We start from the raw sequence: 9,898 nt of genomic DNA, 5'->3' as shown, positions 1-9,898 counted from the left end.
AAAAAAAATAATAGAGATCACACAATGTCTGATACGGATCTTTGGTTGTTTCTTAAGGAAAGTCTTGTAACTGTCTCTTTACCAAGGTGAAAAGCTTGGTCCTCATTGCCTTTACTCTTGATATTCTCTTTTGGTGCGCCTCCTGAGAGCAGGTGCCATTGATGTTTTGTCTGTGTTTCTACCTCCCCAGGAAGTACAGGGATTAATTAGCATGTGGGAGGCCCTTGGCAAGTGCTTAAATAGAATTTTATTATCTATTTGTCTATCGGTCAGGCTGCCTTCTTTATGTTTCTATCACCCACCTACCTATCAATCGGTAATTTATCATCCAGAGCTAGCTAGCCTAGCTCGTGTGTGACTTAATGGATTTTACTACCCTGACAAAGCTATCTTTATGAATTATCATCATCCCCTAGAGAAAACCCCTAAAGAAATCGTACACTTCTCAGTTCCTCTACCTCCAATTCCTTGGCAACACTCACTTACTTTCTCTATTGATTTGTCCATCTTGGAAGACAAATGGAATTGTACCACATGTGGCCTCTTCAGCTTGGTTTTTCTTCCCATGGCGCCATGTTTTCAAGGATTGTATATGCCATAGTGTGTATTAATACTTCATTGCTGTTTATAACTAGCTACTGTTCCTACATACCATTGCACTGATGGGCACTTGGGTTGTTTCTACGTTTTGCCTATTTGAATAATGTTTTCATGTGTAAGCAAATGCACCATTTTACATTTCCATGAATGGTGTCTGAAACTTTCAATTTGCCCCCATTCCCACTCCTTGTTATCATCTTCCTTGTTATTATAGCCATCTTAGTGTCAGACTGAATTTACTTTAAAGAGAATGGTCTTTGGAGAACATGTTAGCTTTCTTTTTTATCTAGCAATTTACTTTCCCCTGAGACTACTCTCATTTTGCAGCACTATAGCAAAGAAATTCCTTGAAGTAGCTGATGGTGTTGACTTATATAAAGGCTATGATCATCTTCATTTTCCCTGGAAATCACCTTTTCATATCCAATAAAGTCAGAGGTAGTTCAGCAGAATATAACATGCAGTTCTGACCCTAACATGTCACGTGGCATGGGAAGGTAGCTTCTCCTTCATATATATCAGGGAAGTTGTCTGTCTATTGAATAATCCATATTCAATAACTGGAATAAATTCTCCCAAAAATCATTTTTGAAAATTTCATGCATATAGTTCTTTCCTTCCTACCATTTCATTTCTTTTTCCTTCCTTTCTTCCTCCCTCCCTTCCTTTTCTTCCTCCATCCATCCATCTTTCTCTCCCTTCCTTCTGTGTTCTTCTCTCCCCCTCCTTCCCTCTTCCTTCTTTCCTTCCTTCCTTCCTTCCTTCCTTCCTTCCTTCCTTCCTTCCTTCCTTCCTTCCTTCCTTCCTTCCTTCCTCTCTCTTCCTCCTTCTCTCCCTCCCCTTCCTTCATTCCTTCTTTCCTCACCTACTCTATACTTGATTTTGTAGGATTTGCTCCTCATTTAATGCAACTGATTCTGCTGGGAATCTTGGAGTTGACATCCATCATTCCAGGAATACAGCTGAGTGAAATTCCCCTTCCTCCTGGAAAGAGTGATCAGTTCAAAGATACGTACATAACTCAAGCTGGGCAAAGCTGAGTCCTTCTTGGGATCTGACAGCCAGAGCTGTCAGGGAGTTTGCCATCTGCTGCTTGGGCTACTGTGCGAAAAGAATATGAATGTCATGCTGGTGGTGTCTGTCTTGCTCATCACACTTCTCTTAGAAATAGTGAGAGAAAGAGAAATGTCATTGTTTGAAATCCTGGATCTAGCTGAGCCTGAAACCAGACCTACTCTTTTGTTTTTAACTTCTATTTTTGTTTAAGTTGGGTGTCAGTCCCTTGCGTTAATTAGAAGGTATCTGGTGTGTGTGTGTGTGTGTGTGTGTGTGTGTGTGTGTTTGTGTGTGTGTGAGAGTGATACTACTTATGGTGGATACGTTAGACAAAGAAGTGTAAATCTATTCTTTGAGGAGATTTATAGGCTACTGGCTAAGATGCAAAAATGAGAGATGAGAAGAAAATAAGAAACAGGAAAGTAAAATTTACAGTCACCCTTCATGCATAAAGAAAGGTGTTTTGGCTATCCAGGTTCTTGATCAAAATGTATACCTAGCACCCCACTTTGAGAGAGTTTCAGTTCTACAGCACAGCCTCTCACCTTGTTTTAATATCTGAGTCTTCTATGCATATTACCAATGTGGCTTTGGAAGTTTTTATTTGTATGTGTTTGGACTGTCATTTTCCTCTTTTTTGCTATCTATAAACTCACTTAATATTAATTTCATAGATTGCCTTGTAGTTTCAATATAATTATTCAAGTAACAAAATCCTTAGATCTGATTTTTTCTTGGTAAAGATACCTGTTATCTGTTTTTTTTTTTTCATCCAGAAACATGATCTAGAATTGAAAACCCAAATTAGGTTAAAATTTACCTTCAAAAAACCATTTAATCAGCAAGAAATCTCCCCTTATCTGAAAATGAAATAGAATAATTTTCATGTACATCTTAAAAGAATAATCATTTACTTGGGATATGGAGCTCATAAACACATTAGAGACATGTAATTTGATGGTTAGCTTGGCTTTTGGCATAGTTTAGTAAAGCTAGTAGCTAGAGACCAGTATATACTACATGTAAGGAACCTCATAAAGAATGAAGATACCAGGAGCTATTGGCTCATGCCTGTAATCCTAGCTATTTGAGAGGCTGAGATTTGAGCACAGTAATTTTTTTTTTTTGTCGGTCATGGGGCTTGAACTCTGGACCTGGGTGCTGTCCCTCAGCTCTTCAGTTCAAGGCGAGCACTCTATCACTTGAGCTACAGTGCCACTTCCTGTTTTCTAGTGGTTTATTGGAAATAGGAGTCTCATGGTCTCTCCTGCCTGGGCTGGCTTTGAATGGCGATTCTCAGATCTCAGCCTCCTGAGTAGCTAGGATTACAGGCGTGAGCCACCGGCGCCCCGCTGAACACAGTAATTTTAAGCCAGCTTAGTAGAAAAAATTTATGATACTCTTATCTCCAATTAATTTCCCCCAAAAGCTGAATGTGGTACTATGACTCAGTAGCAGTGTTGAGTAAGAAAGCCAAGTGAGAGCAGAAGCAAGAAAGAATAAAGAAGATAGCTAGAAATTTAAACAACAGAGTTGGGAAGGTGGCTCAGTGGTAGAGTGCTTGCCTTACATGCACGAAGCCCTGGGTTCGATTCCTCAGTACCACATAAACAGAAAAAGCTGGAAGTGGTGCTGTGGCTCAAGTGATAGAGCGCTAGCCTTGAGCTGAAGAGCTGAGGGACAGCGCCCAGGACAGAGTTCAGGCCCCACGACCAACAACAAAAAATAAAGAAAGAAAGAAATTTAAACAACAATCAAAACCTATTAGCTCAGTATTAGTTCCCCAAGGCCTGAAATTTCCAATTATGAATTTAATTATAATAATCTACATATAATATGACATTGATAACATAACCAACAAAACCCATCTTACATTGACCACAGGATGGGTTGGCACGGAAACATGAAATGAAAATAAAACAGTAACCAAATGTCCTCCTGGCAAATCACTCACATATTATTATTGTTTAATGAGCACACAACAAATTAATACCATGTTATAATCTGCTGTTTCAGGACATACACAGTGTTCATTTGTATTTCCCATCACTCCAGATCTTGAGCACTCTTAGTTATCCTTATTTTTTTTAACAACCTGACCCTAACTACAAGTTGACAACAATCTGCTGAATTGATAAAGAAGCAATTGAAACTATTTTAAAATATTTCCTGGAAGTAACTGTTCATCAGTGGTACATGCCTAAACTAAATTCTTGCAATGGAATGAGGATACTGATTGCAGTCTAAAGCAATAGTTTCTTTATCAAACAATCCTCTTATCGATCAATTATTTTCCTGATTGGATTACACTCATAAAGAAAGGAATGCTGTGCCCTTTAGAAATGCAATATAATTATGAACAAAGAGCTCATCCTCTCCCTGTACATTTAATGACTAGCAAAGCTATCTCACGGTTTGGATAGAGGCCCAGGAAAGGATCCAAATGGGATTATATTTTCTTAATCTATTAGGATAATGCACAACTTGCCTCCCTACTCTTCTTATTCCATCTAACGTGGCAGATACTCTTACCAGAGACTGAAATGGTGATATTCCTGGGACAGACTCCCATATACTTTATCATCTCCAGACATGGTGTCTGTCATGCCTGAAAACTTAAGAAGAAAGTATTGCTGACTAGAAGTGAATTCAGGTGCTTAAGAATTTGATTGATTATAGGCACCCAGTTGATAGTGAGATCAACATTATGTAAACATATAAAGGTCATAGCCCCAATTCAATAGAAGTGTATGTGTGCTTATGTGCATGCACAAACACACAAACACACACACACACACACACACACACACACACACACTTCCTATCTCTTTCCCAAACTTAAAAACAACCTTGGGTTTCAAATTCACAATGAAACATGGAAAAAAGAATCCAAAGCTGATTTGGAGGAGCCAGTGCCATTATTTTAGCTCCTGTTCTTAATTTGCATCTTAAGTCAATACACTTCAGCACAAGGGAGGAGAGAGATGTTGTTCTGTAGAACAAGAAGTCTTTGGCATACAGCTGCCTGAGCTATGTTCAGGTATCAGAGAGCTCAGTATGAAAACCTGAGTCTAGTTCAGGCAGGACATGGAGATTGTATCTGCTGAGATGGTGTTACTGAGATTTGATGATGACTGCTGAGAATTAAAGGATAAGAGCAAAGTCAGCAGCCTTGGAGGACGTTGACCAAGGATGGGATTACTGCCTTTCCTCTTTTTTTCTCCCTGTGGATAATTTTTGCACTTGAGAGACATCCGAGAGCCTTGAGGGGGCGGGTAGGGAGAGGATGCCACAAGCAAAGAAGAGCCCACATTTGCCATTTCAGTAGGAAATGTCTGCTGAGAAGATCATATTGGCTGAGCAGAGAGGATCACTCATAGATCTTCTACTCCGTGAAATTTGGTGAGTCAGTGTGGTGGGAGGGGTGCCAGGAAGGAGAAATTACAGAAAGTCAGGTCCTATTTTACAACCTAGGGAGTTCTCTGTGTTGCTTTGGGCAATACACATCCACCGTGAGTCTTTATCTTAAACTTGTTGAAGACTTCTGTCAGAAAAAAATACACTCCATCAGATTTGTGTGAGTTTGTGACTGGTCAGAAGAGCATTTACTGTCTGCTTTTTTTTTTTTTTTGGCATAGGACTTTGAATGAACCCAGATCTTAACATTTCCTTTTCTTTCTCTTCCTCCTCCCAAAAAAGTGAACGTGTCTTCTATGATTGGCAAATTAAAGTTGACCTCATCCCCAACAGAATGTTATTGTGTCTACTCATTTGGCATCTATAGAAGACAACTCCAAAGAATAGGTCGGGAATGTGCGTGAAAAGTAGTTTTCCTTTTGCTTTAAATGCCTCTGTATTTTCTTCATTTAAAATAAGTAAGTCGGGCTGGGAAGGTGGCTCCGTGGTAGAGTGCTTGCCTGGCATACATGAGGCCCTGGGTTCTATTCCTTAGCACCACAAAAGCAGAAAAAGCTGGAAGTGGCTTGAATGGTAGAGCGCTCTCCTTGAGCTGAAGAGCTGAGGGACAGCACCCAGGCCCAGAGTTCAGGCCCCACGACCGGACACACACACCTAAAAAAACTTTTCATTTGAATTATATTTCAAAATAAGAAAATAGAGAAATTAACCCTACTGCAGGCTAGAAATTCCTTTTTTTTCTTTCTTTTTTTATGCCAGTACAGGGGCCTAGACTCTGTCCCTGATCTTCATTTTGCTGAAGGCTAGCACTCTACCATTTGAGGCAGAACTCCACTTCCAGTTTTCTTTTGAGGCAGAAATAAGAGTCTCCTAAGACTTGCATGCCTGGGCTGGTTTTAAACCATGATCTTCAGATCTCAGCACCCTGAGTAACTAGGATTGCAGGCATGAGCCACCAGTGCCTGGCTAGGAATTTTTCTTTATCTGTGTTAGGGAGTGGGCTGTGTATGGTTGTTGTATGTGTGGTAGGAAGGCCTTATCAGAAAAGACCCCTGAAGACTGGACTTGATGGCAATCTGTCAAATCTACCTCCTGAATTTAGTAAATAGGAGTTATTTAAAGGAAGTGGAGAGGAGTGATTAGGGATCATTTTGTATTATAATATATTAACTCAGAAATGACCGTGTGCCTAGCACTGTGTTGGGAATGGCTTCAAACAGAGCAAGAGGCTCTCAGGAAATTCACCCCTGGAAGACTATCCTGTGTGTACTAAACACACCCACTGTGTGGAACATGAGGAGCTCCAGGTGTGGTGTGCAAGTGGACCAGAAGCGCCCTGCCCTCATCGAGTTTATAGGTCATTGGTGAAGGATTAGATCTCAGCGTTAATTATCCTTCAGGGTATGTGTACATAGGGCTGTGGTAGAAGTAAAGATCAGGAAACGGAGGCAGGAAGTTTTTATTTTTGCAGAACTTTCCTTTGGGAGATGTGGGTTTTGATAAATATTGATTCTGTTGAAAGCGAGCTATGGGATGCAATGGCAAGAACATTGTTTTTAGCTTTAGTCTTTCTTGATTGAAGCAGAGCGCCATTGTATTCTTGTAATACTTCCTTCTGAATATGATTCCTAAGGTCTCCTTTTGTCTGTGCTCATAGAGGCTGAGCTGACTTGCTTGCATATGGTGCCGGCTTAGCAAGGGGAGGTGAATTCTGGCTGCTGAGACGTTGGAGAGGGTGCTGAGAGAACCAGGAAAGCAATAGCCCTTTGCACCTTGAGACTCCTTCCCGTCCTCCAGGAGGCAGAATGGAACCTGCTGCTCACAGGCTACGTCTCCTCCTGTGCGCCATTCACAAGTTATGACTAAGTCATCGAGACATTCCTAGAATATCAGTGAAATGACATTTCTGGAGACAGTTCAGATATATATTGGTTTTCCAGGCTGGCTGATAGCTAGTCTTGGGGCACCAGGCAGAATAATGAAACTTCTGATGGAGCTAAGTGAGATTGCCAGTTACATTTCTCTTTTTATTTCCTTTTCTTCCCCTTAAAAAAAGTTTCTGTTTTCTTTCTTTTGTTTTTCTCTACTTGGGAATTGAACTCTGTGTCTTGTTCAACAAGCACCCCTCCCAATTGAGCCATACCCCGGCCCTTTTTAAATTAAATTAAAATTTATTTTATTTTTTAAAATTTTATTTATTTTGCTAGGTTTGAACTCAGGGCCCTGGTGCTGTCCCTGACCTTCTTTTGCTCAAGGCTAGTACTCTTCCACTTGAACCATAGTGCCATTTCCGGCCTTTTCTGTTTATGTGGTGCTGAGGAATTGAACCCAGAGCTTCATGCATGTAGGCAAAGCACTCTACCACTGAGCCACTTTCCCAGCCCCACCCTTTTGTTTTGAGTTTTTTTTTTTTTTCAGATATGGGCTGCCAGCCTGTGGACTCTGATCCTCTTCATTCTGCCCCAAATAATTGGGGACACAGGTGTGCAGCACCACACTTCGATTGTTTTTGAGTTAGGGTCTAGTTAACTTTTGCTGTATCAGCCCTTGAATTGTGATCTTCCTATCTTTGCTTCCCAGGGCATCTGGAATTACAGGCACTCACCAACATACCCAGCCTTTTACATTTCTCATTTGTTGATCTTTCAACACCACAGTATTACTGGAAATATATGCAGCTGTTTAAGCCAGCTCTTTATCAGTCAGAGGAGAGGGGCTATTTAAATTATTACTATATGAGAGGTGATTTGTGCTTTTAAATGTGTGTTTGTCCTTTAGATCCCTAACCTTTAGCCAGTTCTGTGTTTGCCATGATTTATTTTCTATAGATGCTTTTGACCTTCTCTTGGCAGATGGATCCAACATATCTTCATTGAGAGTGATTCTGACACTGGCTGCCGAGTTACAATTGTATTGTATTTATGTAACATAGAAAGCCAGAACACTTTGTTTTTCTTTAAAAGCTGTCATCATGCATCACTGTCAGTATTTTGAACTGCTAAATTGTTATTAAAAATTCAGGGACAATAATCCATTTTGAGAATATCACTCCAGAAGCCAGTTCTACAATGACTGATGGACATTTCAGGAATACCATCATTCAAGACATGCTAATTTCCCTGCAATCCATTTCCTTGGGTAAGTGTCTATTGGATAAATAAGTTCCGTTTCCAAGCCCTTCCCAGCATTTGCTTTGGATGAGGGGAGGGTGGGTTGGATTTAGAAAAGAAAATCAGCTGAAATGAGATTTTCTCATAATCTGTGTGGTTCTACTGCCAACAAATTTTAAATTAAAAATAGCCTGCTTCATAGCAGCAATAAATGAATTTCTTTACCAGGAAAGATATTTTTTTTAATCACATGATTTCTAATACATTTATTTTTTTTCAAGAAACAAACCACATAATAAGCACTGAAATTGGCTTATGTGGTCATTCAGGAGTTGGTAGCTGCAATGAGAAATACTAGAATCAGGAGTGGGAGAGCTCTGGTCCCTGCCTGCCTGTCACAAAACTGTTCGTGAAACTTTGGAGAGAGAGGTTTAACTTCTCAGAGCTGAAGTTGGTTCTCCATTGTTTTTTGATATTAAATAAAGTATGGTAGGTTATAATAAGCCTCGGCTGGAAATACAAGCAAATGCTTCATTAGTATTCTTTTTCTATATTCATTTTAAAATGTTATGGTTGTACTAGGGTTTGAACTCAGGGTCTTCTGATGGCTAAGCAGATACTCACCACTTGAGCCATTCCTCCAGCCATTTTTTTCTCTGATTATTTTTGAGATAGGGTCTCGTTTTCTTCTTTTAGGCCAGCCTAGACTGTGATCCTCTTTGTTAGGTTTTACCTCCATAGCTAGGATGACAGGTATGTTACCATCCTCAGCTTTTCTGTTGAGATGATGTCACATAAGCTTTTTTTGCCTAGGATGGCCTAGAATTATGATCCTTTGAATTTCAGCCTCCCTTCCTAGTAGAAAGGAATATAGGCATGAGACACCAGGCCTGGCTCTTTTCTTTAAGATTCTTTATGAAATGTTAACTTTTTTCCCCAGACAAGAGTATAAAATTGATAATTAGTCCCATCTTGTGGTTTTCATTTTGGCAGGATCAAATCCTCACAGACCATTAGTTCAGTATTCAGTTGTCATTACCAAAAAGCAATTAGACTTATTAATGGAAAATATATTTTTTCAATAGGATGCTAATGGAATTGATCATGAATACATTGTTAATGTTTTCTGTACCAGAAAACAGATTTTAGAATCATAAAAGGCTTGAGAGCAATAATTTGCAATTATGCACTAGACCAAGTTTAAAAACTCTTCTCATTATAAGAATCTTGCAGGCTAGGCATGGTAATCCATGCCTATAGTTTTAGATACTCAGAATAGTGGTAGTTTGGGACAATGCTGGTCAAAAAGATGATTGAGGCTCTGTCTCAAAAATAAATCAGGCATTGTAGGACATAATCCGAGCTACACTGGCAGATGAGATGGGGAGATTGCAGTACAATTCATCCTGTCCAAAGTCCCCAGACCCTCTCTGACTGAAAATACAACATACCAAAAGGAGGGGAGTGTGTACAGCCTAGGTGCTTGCCTAGCAAGCGTGAGGCCCTGAGTTCAATCCCTGGTAAAACAACAATAAAAATCAAAAATCAAACTTAGCTGATCTTCAAAACACAGATTATTGCTTTTGTGTTAGATAAGAAAATTAAGCTACTTTAAAGGTGGGGATAGAGTTATATAAAAGAATTGGGTCCTCCTCCCCTTCTTCCTCCCCCTCCCTCCTTCCTCCTCCCCCTCCCCCTTCCTCCTCCCCCTCCCC

General features: G+C 40.0%; 1 long non-coding RNA gene across 1 annotated transcript in view; it reads left to right on the top strand.

The window, feature by feature from the left end:
• The first annotated feature begins 4,919 nt into the window (after positions 1 to 4,919).
• LOC106003237 overlaps positions 4,920 to 9,898 on the top strand; it is a 61,116-nt gene continuing 56,137 nt past the window's right edge. Inside the window, exons 1-2 of the long non-coding RNA XR_001175988.1 lie at positions 4,920 to 5,058; positions 8,095 to 8,211. This is a non-coding gene — a long non-coding RNA (uncharacterized LOC106003237). The remainder of the gene's footprint in view (positions 5,059 to 8,094; positions 8,212 to 9,898) is intronic.

This window comes from Dipodomys ordii, unplaced genomic scaffold (assembly GCF_000151885.1).
Source record: "Dipodomys ordii isolate 6190 unplaced genomic scaffold, Dord_2.0 Scaffold1, whole genome shotgun sequence".
NCBI classification, from domain to species: domain Eukaryota; kingdom Metazoa; phylum Chordata; class Mammalia; order Rodentia; family Heteromyidae; genus Dipodomys; species Dipodomys ordii.
Note: the sequence above shows the minus strand (reverse complement) of the source record. Positions and strands in the feature narration are given on the sequence as shown.